Here is a 14637-nt window from a genome sequence, read left to right on the forward strand (position 1 = left end):
AGACTAATAGCCACTTAGAGAAACTTCAGAAATGACCAGAGCAGACACAGGATTCCCCAGCCGCCAGCCCTGCCCACCCACTGATGCAGCCCCACACCGCTGCTTGCAGCACCATCCTCCCCCAAACAGGCCCGAGCAGCTCACTCTCTCGCTGACCCCATGGGGCGGGGGTCCACCCCGCGGTCGTTCCTGACTCTAGGTCCCCCTGCCCCGCTGGCTGCAGCCACGCCGAAGGTGGCAGAGACCTCTGGTTGTCCCTCTGTATTTCTCCTCCCCTTCTTCCACCGCTTTGGAACCCCGGAGTTTTAGCTGGGCCTGTGGCCACCCAGAGTAATCTCTTGGCTGTCCTTCCAGCTGCAGTGGCTACAAACCGAGTTCTGGCCAACAAGTTATAAGGAGTGTCACCTGCCAGCGTCTGAAAGCCTTCCTTCAGCACACGGACAGGTCCCTGTGCTCCCTCTGCTTCACCTCGCCCTCCGCGCCAGCGCCTGGGAGACGGGTGACGGCTGGGATTCAAGACATTACAGACCACCTTCCGAGGTGGCGAGCTGGAGGCCTGGCTCCTGAGGAAGTCACGCAGCTGAGGCATGTGTCAGGCCTCATGGCCTCCCTCCGGACTTTTGCATGAGAAGAGGGTGAGGGTAGGGAGAGAAGCCTCCCTCCTGTTGAAGCCTCCGCTGTTCCGCCTCTGTAACTAACACACTGAACTTCTCAGTGTTCCCAGAACAGGCCGTATTCCTTACCACCTCCTGCTCTTCCCAGATGCTCCTCTCTTTTTCTGGAGTAATTTTCCTCTGTCCTCACCACCACCCAACAGCCCAACTCCCACCGACCCTTGAGAACTCATGCCGGACATCGCCTTCTGTCCGAAGTCTTCCCAAACTCGCTCACTGTTCGCCTGCTGTCGGCGCCGTGCAGGGGCCTGTCCTCGGGCACGCACCGTGTGTCTGTATCCTCCTGTCCTTCATGAGGTTCGGTTCATCCGTGGTGTCTGGTGGGTAAGATGCAGGGTGGGGTGACTCTGAGTCCCAATCCAGCCCCTTTTTTGTCATTCTGCCCCCCTCACTCCCATCGCAGGCTGTATAGAGAGTGGGAAGGTGGTGAGGGGAGAGCCCAGGCCGAGGGCGGGCAGGGAGCCACACACCTGGGCTGTGCCAGAAACAGTGCTGGGCTGTGGGAGCCCCCGGTGGGAGGCCACTGGCCTCAGGAGGCCTCCGGGAAGAGGTTCTGGACAGAGAAGACCAAGGGCCTCAGACAAGGGCTGTGTGTGATGGGCCAGAGTGGCAGGGCTGTGGAGGGAGGAAAGGGTACAACCCCCTTTCCTTTAAAAGAAGTATAAGAAAAAGTGTGGAACCCCCTCCCCCCAGGCTTTGTTGCTTCAGCTGGGGCAGGGCCTCCAGGCTGGCTGTCTCTGCCTGCCGCTCTCCAGAGCACTGACCGGCAGGGGAGCCCTAGGGAGTCAGTGAACGTCCCAGCAGGGACGCTAGCAGAGTGCTGGGTGCCCCTGGTCCTGAAGGGAGGGGAGGGCACCTCATGTCTGGCCTTGGAGCCACACATCTTGAGAACAGACAGAGCCCCAACTTCAGACTGAGTCCTGCTAGTCTGAGGTGTCCACATGGGACCCTGTTGAAGCCCACATGCCAGAGAGAAAATCCATTCCTCCCTAAAATGTCGTGTTCACTGTCTGGTTGTTCAGAGCAGCCAGGCAGGCAAATGAACCATGTCCACAAGGTTGGTTGCATGGAACAGAACGGATGCAGGATAGTAGTCACTGGAGGTCGCGGAGCCTGCAGGACGGCTCACGAGTGGCTCTAGGAAGTCAAAGCTAGTCCCAGGTTTCTCAACATACACCCCTTGCTGGATGTGACGTCATCACTGAACCGAGGACAAGGAAGGAGGCAGCAGGGCAGGCAGGAGGGTGGAGGGGAGGCAAGAGTCCTGTCCCAGTCATGTCACACGTGGGATGTCTGTGGGACGTCCAGGGCGAGACAGACATCGGGTACTGGATGTCGGAATTCAGAGGGGAGGCTTAATGGGAGATGAGAGACGTCACTGACAGAAATAAAAGATGGTGCTGCCTTCAAGTGTTCGGAAAGTAATGGGGAAACGGAGGCCACTGGCAAAGTGCAGCAACGCACACAGGTCAAGGTCAGGGAGCCGAGGCGTTCAGAGGCCTGCAGAGTGTAAGCTCTGTGTGGGCAGCAACCCTGTCACCTGTCAGTTCCCCACCATGGCCCGACGGGAGCCTTCCAGACCCCCAGGAGGAGCTGAGCGTGGCATCCAGCATGTTTTGCTGTGCTGTGTACTTCTTTTAAAGGAAAAAAATACATCAGAAACCATAAAAACATGCCCCCAAACTCCCATGGCACTAAAGTTTGAAGAACACTAAGACTCTAAAGCCTTAGCTTATAGAAAATATTTCCCCTCATCCACCGGGGATACATTCCCAAGACCTGAAACCACAGATAGTACCAAACCCCATATTTACATATTTCCTGTACATACATACGCACGATAAAGTTTAATTTATAAATTAGGCACAATAAGAGGTTAACAATAACTAATAATGGAATAGAACAATTATAACAATATGCTACAATAAAAGTTATATGAATGTGGTCTCTCTCTCTCTCTCAAAATATCTTTTGAATTGTTTATTCTGGAATTTTCCACTTAATATTTTTGGACCACAGTGGGCCCAGGGTAACTGAAACCTCAGAACCACTATACAGGGGTTACTTCTGTAACTGCAAGGGATTACTGCAAGAGGGATTTTTCATTGTAACTGATAAAGTAATCTTTTAAAAATTGATTTGAGAGACAGACAGAAAGAGGGAGAGAAACATCAATTTGTTGTTCACTTATTTATGCATTCATTGATTACTTCTTGTATGTGCCCTGACCAGGGATCGAACCCGCAACTTTGGCATATCAGGACGATGCTCTAACCAACTGAGCTTCCTGGCCAGGGTGATAAAATGATCCTTAAAATTATCATTGAAATGAAAACTAAAAATGTCAATTCTGAAGGAATCTGATCTTTGGAAATACATCACCAGAGAACACACACCCACTCAGCAAGCCCCCAGCGTGTATGGCCCAGCACGGCACAAGCTGCTCACTAACTTTGCTGACGGAGTGAGTGAAGAAAGGGAGGATTTGTGGAGTCAGTGGCCAAGTGTCCATTCAGAAGGCGCCTCTCTCTGACGGTTGTGAGGTGGCTGCGCTGGGAACAGGGGAGCCGCTGGAAGACAGGGAGGGCGAGTGCCAGGGAAGGTTTGGTGGTGCCCCTCCCTGCTCTGTGCCCTCTCACACCTGCAGTGGAGGGTGGGTCAGCGAGGCCTGGAGGGGGAAGGAGCCGGGGCAGAGGGGGCTCGGTCTGCAGCCTCGGCCCTGGAGGGAGCGGAGGATCTGCTCTTGCCCATGTCACTCATTTCTTAGGCAAGGGAACCAGGGTTGGCTCTGGGCATCCTGCTCCCAAACTCAGGCAGCGCTGTGCGCCTGTGAGGAGGTGATGATGTCCTTGTTTTAAAGCCGAAGAAACGAAGGTACAGAGAGCTTCTGTGGTTGTCCAGATCAGGCAGCTGGGGCGCAGGGCCTCCAGGCAGGCAGCCCCTCCTGAGCCCTTCCTGCGGCTGAACAGGAGTTTCCTTCCCTAAGGACGCTCCTCCCACATGGCACAGCTGGGAAGGGGGCCCAGGGAAGCCCAGAGCCCCTTCCACCCACTGTCAGCTGCTGTCTCCCCTGCCGGGGTCCCTGTCGGGGTTCCCTCGCTCCTGCCTTCCTGTCAGGGGGCAGCCCCTGGATGAGGGTGGGGACAAGAGGAACAGAGCCCCTCAGATCCTCAGTGGGTTCTGATCTAAAAACCAACAGGATGGGGGCAGTGAGCTCAGCCTCCCATCCCACCCCAGTGGTCACACAGCAACTATGGCTATGGGATTGGAGTGAGGGGAAAGAAAACCCCAACACCCCGCTTTCCACCCCAGGCCCCAACTTCTCTGTATTTGTTTATTTACCTTGGAAAAGGCCCCATGGCCTCGGCAGGAAACGGGCCAATTCCAGGAGGCTCGGCCGGGCTGGGGAACAAGGAGCCACATTGTGCTCCACGCCGGGCGCTCCCCGACCTGGGCCTGCTGCAGAGCCCAGAGAGGGGGATCTGCAAGGCCGGCAGGAAGGAGGCGTGGGGCGGAGGGTGGCCAGCACTCCCAGCCAGCCTGCCTATGAAAGGGCTTCTGTGCGGGGCAGAGGGAGTGGATGAGGCAGGGGATGGCCCCTCATCGTGGTCCAGAGCCCACCTGGCACTGACCTGCCAGTCGAGGGTGGAGGAAAGAGACCCGGGAGTCGCCTGGCCCTGGCACCCCCAGCAGAATTCTTGTGGGCAGATGTCACCCCTCAGTGGTGGAACATCCTGCCCTCAGCCTCCCCTCCTGGGTTCCAACTCCTGCCAGGCAGCTCACCTGACCTCAAGCCTCCCTACCCTGGGAGGGACTGAGGCTGGCGAGTCCTGTGGTCAGAGCCCTGCCCGGGCTGGCGAGGCCCAGGCTGGCATGGGGCTTGATGTCATCATGGTGGTACTTGGGAGGGCTGACCCGTCTCCAACCTGGATCTTCCTTACCAACATGGTGGTGTCCATACAGGCTGATCATTCATTCATTCATTCACTCACTCACTCACTCATTACCTGGCTGCCTGTCTGTTGGACACACACTCCCTTCCTCTCTATTCCTGTCACTCTGAGTTAAGGCAACAGTGTCCAAACCCCCCTTCCCTGTTCCCAGAGTGCTCTTTGAGAAACGCAGATCTGATTATGTCACTCCTGTGTCTACAGGAATGCAGAGACTTCCTACTACTTTCTGGGTAAAGACAGACGCTCACAGACCCTGTGAGCTCAACCCCAACTGCCTTCAGGCCCCAAAACACCAGTGACTGGGTGATAAAATGCAGTCTAGAGCCCACCGGGCACTGACCTGCCAGTCTAGGGTGGAGGTAAGGAGGTAAGGAGGGCGTGGGGGGGGGGGGGGCGGGTCAGAAGTGAGATGGAGCCCTAACCAGTTTGGCTCAGTGGATAGAGTGTCAGCCTGCGGACTGAAGGGTCCTGGGTTCGATTCTGGTCAAGGGCATGTACCTTGGTTGTGGGCATATCCCCGGTAGGAGGTGTGCAGGAGGCAGCTGATTGATGTTTCTCTCTCATCAATGTTTCTAACTCTCTATCCCTCTCCCTTCCTCTCTGTAAAAAATCAATAAAATATATTTTTTTTTAAAAAAAGAAGAAGTGCTATAACCGGTTTGGCTCAGTGGACAGAGCGTCCGCCTGCGGACTCAAGGGTCCCAGGTTCGATTCTGGTCAAGGGCATGTACCTTGGTTGCGGGCACATCCTTACTAGGGAGTGTGCAGGAGGCAGCTGATCGATGTTTCTCTCTCATCGATGTTTCTAACTCTCTATCCCTCTCCCCTCCTCTCTGTAAAAAATCAATGAAATATATTTTAAAAATAATAATAAAGCCGAAACCGGTTTGGCTCAGTGGATAGAGCGTCGGCCTGCGGACTGAGAGGTCCCGGGTTCGGTTCCGGTCAGGGGCATGTGCCTTGGTTGTGGGCGCATCCCCGGTGGGGGATGTGCAGGAGGCAGCTGATCGGTGTTTCTCTCTCATCGATGTTTCTGGCTCTCTGTCCCTCTCCCTTCCTTTCTGTAAAAAAATCAATAAAATATATTAAAAAATAATAATAATAATAATAATAAAAATAAAAATAAAAATAAAAAAAGAAGTGAGATGGATTTCTCCCACCCAGCACTCAGGAGGGGCTTTAGGATGAACGCGTCCTTCTCTAGCTGGAAGAGAGTCCAAGGGATCTCAGAATTGGGATGAAGACCTGGGACAAGACCCGTGCACAGCCATCACCTGCTGGAGCCTCTACGTCAAGTATGTCAAACTCGCGGCCAGCGGGCTGCATGCCTCGTTTACATGCGGCCCACCAGCCGGGAATTTGACGTGCTTGCTCTACGTCCTTCCAGGACAGCCCCTCCCACCCCACTCAGGGATCCCTCTCTGCCCCCACCCCTGCTTTCCTCACAGCTGGACTTTATCACACGGTGTTCACCTAGTGTTCCTCCGGACCCGATCATCAGCTCCCCAGCAGGCACCAGGTCTGCCTCCCTCACGGTGTAGACAGGGGTGGGCAAACTTTTTGACTCGAGGGCCACAATGGGTTCTTAAACTGGACCGGAGGGCCAGAACAAAAGCATGGATGGAGTGTTTGTGTGAACTAATATAAATTCAAAGTAAACATCATTACATAAAAGGGTACGGTCTTTTTTTTTTTAGTTTTATTCATTTCAAACGGGCCGGATCCGGCCGGCGGGCCATAGTTTGCCCACGGCTGGTGCAGGAGGTGCTCAGCGAATGGTGTGGGATGAAAGGAGCAGGGAAGGAAGGGAGAGAGGAGGAAGGAAGAGACTAGAATTAAAGGGGAGATGATCTGCCTCCAAATGGAGAGGCTCAATACATGAATATAAGGGACTAATTAGGGCGGGGGGTGTCGGTAAAGCCAGCAAATAGGTTTTCTGAATGTATATGTTAAAAAATTGACAAATTCGCCGAAACCGGTTTGGCTCAGTGGATAGAGCGTCGGCTTGCGGACTGAAAGGTCCCAGGTTCGATTCCGGTCAAGGGCATGTACCTGGGTTGCGGGCATATCCCCAGTGGGAGATGTGCAAGAGGCAGCTGATCGATGTTTCTCTCTCATCGATGTTTCTAACTCTCTATCTCTCTCTCCCTTCCTCTCTGTAAAAAATCAATAAAATATATTTTTTTAAAAAAATTGACAAATTCCTTAGTTTACCTGGTTTTATGTCTGTAGACACATTTGTGTAAGTAAAATTAGGTATGTATGAAAATTTAATTTCACAGAAAAGTTTTCTCTATGTATTACAGTAATTTTTTTTCAATATTTTATTGATTTTTTACAGAGAGGAAGGGAGAGGGATAGAGAGTTAGAAACATCGATGAGAGAGGAACATCGATCAGCTGCCTCCTGCACACCCCCTACTGGGGATGTGCCCACAACCAAGGTACATGCCCTTGACCGGAATCGAACCCGGGACGCTCAAATCCACAGGCCAGCGCTCTATCCACTGAGCCAAACCGGTTAGGGCCGTATACAGTAATTTTACATTTATACTGAGTGGGTCTGGTAGATGTGTCGGCCCGCACGCGTTAAAACTGCCGCAGAAGGTCACGCCACCCATCACTTGCTGATCACTAGCTGAACGTTGTTTATAAGCGGTAACTCTTGGATTTAAATATGTAGACTAAGTTATAATATGTAATATTTATTTATGTCAGTGAAATTACTACAGTGTTTTTTCCAACATATGGCCTATTTGTTAAAAATAACACTGAATTAATAACAAAAAAGCCCTGTTAATTTAATTATAAGCAAATCTTGGTTAAAAGCATTTTAAAATGAGCAGGGTGTTAATTTTCATAGATGACATACAGACCAGAAATTTTGTCCATGAAATCCAAAGTCCGTTAAATAGAGGTCAGCAAAATCAAGAGTTTACTAGCTTGTAAAGATGTCAGTTCTCCCCAAATTAATCTATAACTTCAATCAATTAATCTCTAAATCCAATAGGATTATTTATGAAACTAGATGGCAAAGTTCATCCAGAAGAGAAAACTGGAAAGAAGAGCCACAACCATGATAAAAACAAAGAGCAAAGACGGGGAGCCTGCCCTCCAGGTCGGAAAGCCAACTGCACGTTCACAAGAACTAACGAGCGGCACCTGCCCCTCCCCCGCCCTCGGCCAATGCCCACGGGGGCGGGCACTGCTCGGAGCAGCTCCTCCCGTCCCGACCACCTGACCCTCAGGCGAATCCCACTTCACCGCTCGGGAAAGTGACGCGCTCACGGCCACCCGGACATGGCCGGGCCCTGTTCTAAGCACTTGGCATCTGACACCCCGCAGCAACCCTATGCAGAAGGTGCTGTCACTAATCCAGCCCAGCTGTAGTGCACGAATACTGCGCAAAACGCTATGACACTGCTGTAAAGAAGGTGGACTGAGCTTTTAAATGGGTCCAAAACTCATCAAGTGAAAACAGGCTCTAGAATTACACACATATCATTTAAGAGAAACACACACAAACACACACGTGTATCGGCGTACATGTGCATAGAGGGAGGTAAGTGCAAATAAAAGTGTCTGAGAGGAAACCAAATGAGGCCCATAGTGCTACCTCGGCAGAAAGGAAGGGACTGGGGACTTTGCTCTTTACTTCAGATACTTCATGTACCTTTTTCTTCTTTTTTTAAAAAAATATTTTTTATTGATTGTTCAGAGAGAGAGGAAGGGAGAGGGATAGAGAGATGGAAGCACTGATGAAAGAGAAACATCGATGGGCTGCCCTCTGCGCACCCCCACTGGGGACTGCACCCCAGACATGTGCCCCGACCGGGAATTGAACCGAGGACCTCTTGGTTCATGGGTTGACGCTCAACCACTGAGCACACTGGCCAGGCCCTTTTTCCTTCTTAAACAGTAAAATTTAACACACAGAAAAGTGCCCAAAACTTATGTGTTCACATTAAAACTTACCAAATGAACACCCGTGTGGCCCTACACAGTCAAAAAGTAAGACACTGTCAGCCCTCAGACGCCACCTGCCTGCCCTTCCCAAACCTAACCAATTCCCTGCCCCCACCTGACTGCCACATCCTACCTAACAATTTTGATGTTCACCTCTTTGCATTTCTTGAACGTTTATCATAAATGTCAATCTAGTTCCATTTAGCCTCTTTCTAAACTTTATATAAATGAACAGTCTGTATTCTGTTAGGCCTGGATTCGTTCACTCAACCTTATGATTTAGAGACTCGCCATGTTGATGTACATAACTGTCATTCGTGCATTTTCATTGCGCCATAGATTCTTACTCGGTGTACCCAAACATTTTTATAATGAAACAAGAACAGGATGATGTAGGAAAGGCAAGGTGCCCTAGCTGGTTTGGCCCAGTGGCTAGAGCATCGGCCTGTGGACTGAAGGGTCCAGGTTCGATTCTGGTCAAGAGCACATGCCCCAGTTGCAGGCTCAGTCCCATGTGGGGGCGTGCAGGAGGCAGCCGATCAATGATCCTCTCTCATCATTGATGTTTCTATCTCTCTTCCCTCTTCCTTCCTCTCTGAAATCAATAAAAATATTTTTTTTCTTTTGTCTAGACCATGCATGCAGAAGAGATGAAATGGTTACTCCATATAAATTGACAATGGTCTAATGTTATTTTATCCCATGCGTAAAAATATTTTTTTAAAAATTAAAAAAAAATAAGAAAGGCCCAGGTGCCAGCAGATTTGTTGTCTGCTGAGAGCCCATCTCTGGTGCGTAGATGACCATCTGCTCCCTACGTCGTTCATGGCGGAAGGCTAGGAGCTCTCAGCAGCCTTTGAAAAATACAGGCACCAATCCCATTCCCGAGGGCGCCACTCTCATGACCAGATCACCCCCCAAAGCCCACTTCCTAATGCCATCAGTTGAGGCTTAAGCTTCAACATAAGAATTTTATTTGGGGGTGGCGGGGGTGCACAAACCCCAAACTGGAAACAACCCAAATAAATATCCACCATCAGGAGAATGAAAGAAGAAACTCTCTGTGCCCACACCATGGAGAACTACTCAGCAGTGAGAATGACCGAGCGCAGCTGCGCGCCAGCAGCAGAGATGAGATACACAAATAATACGCTGAGCAGAAAAAGCCAGCACAAAAGAGCAAATACTGTGGCTCCATTTATACAACAGTTAAGAACAGGTGCAGCTAAGCTGAGACGGGGCAGGGAGAACAGTGGAACATGTTGCTGGAAGGGATACAAACAAGCCTTCTCGGGTGATGGGCAGGCTCTGTGTCTATGGTGGGGGCGGGGGGGGGGGGACACTGTGACTAGAGTGGTCACTTTGTTAATGATTTATCAAGCTGAACACTCAGGAGTTGTGCATTTTAATGTAAATTATATCTCAATTTTTTTAACTATATATACATATATTACTTGAATTACAGAACTAACTGTAAATAAGTAAAAGCCTCCCAATTTTATTCATTTGTAAGTAGGCATATGTGTTCGTGTCTGTGAAGGTCTAGAGAGACACACCACCCACGCCAACAGAGGCCCCTAACAGAGAGGGGGAAGGTGGGTGCTTAAAGAGGGCGGATTTTCACTGTTATCACCCAAACCCACGTCTAGTCTAGGGTTGGCATAGCGCATATTGATTGTTATTTAAAGTATATGTGGTTGTAAGTTATATATATTTATTATTTTTTTAAAAAAAGAGTAACTCAAAGCAACGGTGAATACAGTCAGCGGAGGAAAAATTAAAAGATTAAAAAAGATTTAAAAAATATTTTTTAAAATACAGTCAGCAGAGGTTCTGTCCCTGAGCAAAGATGTGGCCCAAGCTCAGGGGGTTTGGGTGCGTCTGGGGCCAGTGAAGGGCATGAGCATTAGAACCGTGGGCTCCATGCTAGGTGTACCGGTTAATAATGAGGATTTTTTTCAATAGATGGAGTTACACATGTTGATATATATGAGATTGGATCTGTATGCTATTTTGTTGTATGGCTCCTTCAGATGACCACTTGTTCCGATCCATGGCACACGCACTTTCTGAGCAGCACTTCAAAACATATGAAGAAGTGGAAAATTGGGTCTCTGAATGGTCTGCCTCAAAACAAGAAAAGTTCTATTGGGACGGTATCCACAAATTACCTGATTACCTGAAAGATGGGGAAAATGTGTAGCTAGCGATGGACATTACTTTGAATAAAGCACTTTTGATGTTTCTCTTGAAATTATCATGTTTTCTTTTATTACAAAATTCGCATTATTACGGTTAATGCGGATTATTAACCAGTTAATAATACGGATTAACTATTAACCAGTTAATAATACGGGATTAACTATTAACTGGTTAATAATGCAGATTATTAACTGGTTAATAATGCAGATTAACTATTAACCGGTTAATAATTCAAATTTTGTAATCCAAATAAAACACAATAATATCAAGAGAAACATCATAAGTGCTTTATTCAAAGTAATGTCCATCGCTAGCTACACATTTCCCCATCTTTCAGGTAATTTGTGGATACCGTCCCAATAGCACTTCTCTTATTTTGAGGCAGACCATTCAGAGACCCAATTTTCCACTTCTTCGTACGTTTTGAAGTGCTGCTCAGAAAGTGTGTGTGCCATTGATCGGAACAAGTGGTAATCTGAAGGGGCAAGATCTGGTGAATATGGCGGGCGGGTTAATACTTCCCAGGCAAGATCTTCTAACGTGTCTTTAACTGGTTTTGAAGTGTGTGATGGTGCGTCATCATGAAGCAAAATTACTTTGCCGTGTCTTCTGAAACACTCTAGTTGTTTAACAATCCGAGTGTGGTTCAAATTGATTATTTGTTGTCGGTAGTGATCAGTATTAACGGTTTCACCTGGTTTTAGAAGCTCATAATACACCACACCTTCCTGATCCCACCAAACGCAGAGCATTGTCTTCTTTCCGAAGCGATTTGGCTTTGCAGTCGATGTTGATGGTTGACCTGGATCAATCATGATTTTGTGCGTTTGGGATTCTCAAAATAAATCCACTTTTCATCGCCAGTTACAATTCGATGCAAAAAAGACTTTTTTGTGCCGTTGAAGCAACATTTTACTGATGACTTTTCGGTTTTCCATTTGCTTTCATTCAGTTGATGTGGCACCCATTTTCCTTCCTTTAAAATCTTTCCCGTTACTTGTAAATGATCGGAAATTGTTTGCTGAGCAACGTTTAATCTTTCTGCAAGTTGTTTTTAAGTTTGACACGCATCTTCATCCAATAATGCTTGTAATTGCTGGTCTTCAAACTTTTTTGATTGACCTGGACGTTCTTTGTCTTTCACATCGAAATCATCACTTTTAAAGAGTTTAACCCCGTGTTCACAAGTATCTTGAGATGGAGCATGTTCACCATAAGCTTCCTGAAGTATTCTGTAACACTTCTCTTCAAAATAAAGTAATGAATTAAAACTTCCCTCAAATGCTCTTTTTTTGGCACGAAATTCGACATTCTTAAGCGTAAAAATATCTATGATGTTACCACCTTCAGAAAATTTGACATATGAAGTTTTGAAGCTTGCTGTCAATCCAACAAAATAGCATATGTAGCCCTAACCGGTTTGGCTCAGTGGAGAGAGCATTGGCCTGCAGACTGAAGGGTCCCAGGTTCAATTCCGGTCAAGGGCATGTACCTTGGTTGCGGGCACATCCCCAGTAGGGGGTGTGCAGGAGGCAGCTGATAGATGTTTCTCTCTCATCAATGTTTCTAACTCTCTATCCCTCTCCCTTCCTCTCTGTAAAAAAAATCAATAAAAAATATATTTAAAAAAATAACATACATATCAAATCGCATATATAGCAACATATGTATAACTCCATCTATTGAAAAAAATATGCATTAGTAACCGGTATACCTAGTAAGTGGGGGTGGTCTCCAGTCAGGGGGGCTGGCGGTGAGCTGGGAGCAAGGCCTTGATTGCCAGACTGGACCGCTTGGGTCTGGCCTTACAGAAGGTGGGAGCCAACGAAGGCTTTGGAGCAGAGTAGATGAGGTGCATCAGGAAGATGTGGCCTCTTTTAGGGGAAACCATTTGGGGTCAGAAGACAGGGGAGGGGGCTGCAGCGAGCTAGGCTAGAGGCACCCGCAGGCCAGCCCTACCCATCTGGACAGGAAAGAGCGTGGAATCGTGGCTTTTCTCATCTGCAGAGGCTGTGAGAAGGCCTGCTGAGCCTCCTGGGCCGCCTTCCCACCTTCACAGGAGGAACAGGCAGAAAGGAGAAGGGCAGAGCTCCAGGCAGGAGGAGGTGTGTGCGTTTCCCTGCACAACTGTCCCACAGGAGGAGGTGAAACTGGGCTGGTCAACAGCCAGGCCCGACTTACCCCTGGGGCTCAGTGGGCACCGTGCCAGGGCCCACACATTTCTAGGGACCCACCAAAATGCTTTCTTTTAAAAACAGGACAAAAAAACTGTTAGGTCAAAAAGTGTTTTTACATATAATGTTAATATATTCATAAAGTGTAATGTAATCATAAAATATAGCTCATATAGTCATAAAATTTAATTTTTCAATATTTTGTTTTAATGGAGGAAGGGGCCAGGGAAGCAAAAGTGTCTAAGGACCAGGGAATTAAACAGGCAGCCCTGATGACAATGCGGGCTTCAGATGACAGCTTGAGACAAGTTTACCCAGAGTCCTGGAAAGGCTGAAGGACGTGTGTGTGTGTGTGTGTGTGTGTGTGTGTGTGTATGTGTGTGTGTGAGGAGGGGTGTGTGGGGAGGGGTGTCTGGTGTGAAGGGACAGTGCTGAGCCGTCACTGCGGGTCCTCAGCTTCCCGGGAGCACTGGCACCACCAGGTCCTTTACCTGCTGAGAAGCGGCAGCCCAGAGACACCCGGCTTATCTAAGATGACAGCTGCAGGGCACAGTTTCAGTCCAGGCACTGAATCCAAAAGCGGTGCTCGGCCCACCCCGTGACATTGCCTCCCAGGGCCTGAACGCCTCCCAGGAAGACATGAGGTTGTCCCTGTTTGAGTGGGGACCTGCAGGAAGGTAGCTCTGCCCTCCTTCCCTCTCTGCTCTTAAAACAAGACATATTGGGGGAGGAGGGGCTTCTGCCCTTCACCTGGGATAACTCTCCTCCCCCACCATCCCTAGGAAAGGCCAAGGCTGGGATAAGCCAAGATGGAGGGACATGCCCCCTGCCCGGGGGAGCTCCTGGGCAGACCTTTGTGGGAAAGAGACGAGGTTTCAGACATGCTGACCAGGCCATGGGAGCAAGTGGGCCTGTTGTGTGCGATGACCTACGGCAGAGAATTAAGCAGGGAGGGCACAGGCCTGGTGTCCGGAGGCCTGGGGTTCAGCTCTATCCCTCAGCCTCAGTCTCCTCATGTAAAATGGGGGCAATCAAAGTCGTGGGTGTGAAAGGGCCTCACAGGACACACGGACCCCAGGAGGTGGTCTGTGCTGGGGAGAGCTGGGAGCCCCTCCCTGGGTGTGGTGGGCCCGGGGGCGATGCTCACACCTTCTCTCCGCTGGCTGAGGGAGGACTAGTCGCGGAGGCTAAAGTCATGCCTCCTCCCATCTGACAGGCTTTGCTGGGCTCTGCCCTCTCACCCTGAGGCCAGGGTGGCCTAGATGCAGGCTCCTCGTTGCTGCAGCGGCGGATGGGCGGGGCAGGAGAATGGCTCAGGACACACTAGGGACCATCCACCTGGAGCCTGCTCAGGTGTGTGTTGGGGGGGGGGGGGGGGGATGGCAGGGCGGGGTTGGGGGTTGAGGAGATGAGAACCAGCTTGCCCGGAAGGTAAGTGACTTTCCCTGAGGAAAGCCACGGAGGGAGCCCCACGGAGAGCCAGCAGCCTCAGGGCGGGTGGGGGTCCCAGGTCTTGGAGGTGAGGCAGCTCTCCAGGCTGCCGTCTTAGGGGGCGACGTGAGGCCCTCTCTGGGCTGGGCAGGGTGGTGGGAGGGCAGCGGGGCCCACGCTGGGGACTCCTTCCTCCTTGCTCGGGGCTGAGGTTGTTTTTTTCCCTCGGCCGCTGCCG

This window comes from Myotis myotis, unplaced genomic scaffold, assembly GCF_014108235.1.
Source record: "Myotis myotis isolate mMyoMyo1 unplaced genomic scaffold, mMyoMyo1.p scaffold_m19_p_5, whole genome shotgun sequence".
Lineage (NCBI taxonomy): Eukaryota > Metazoa > Chordata > Mammalia > Chiroptera > Vespertilionidae > Myotis > Myotis myotis.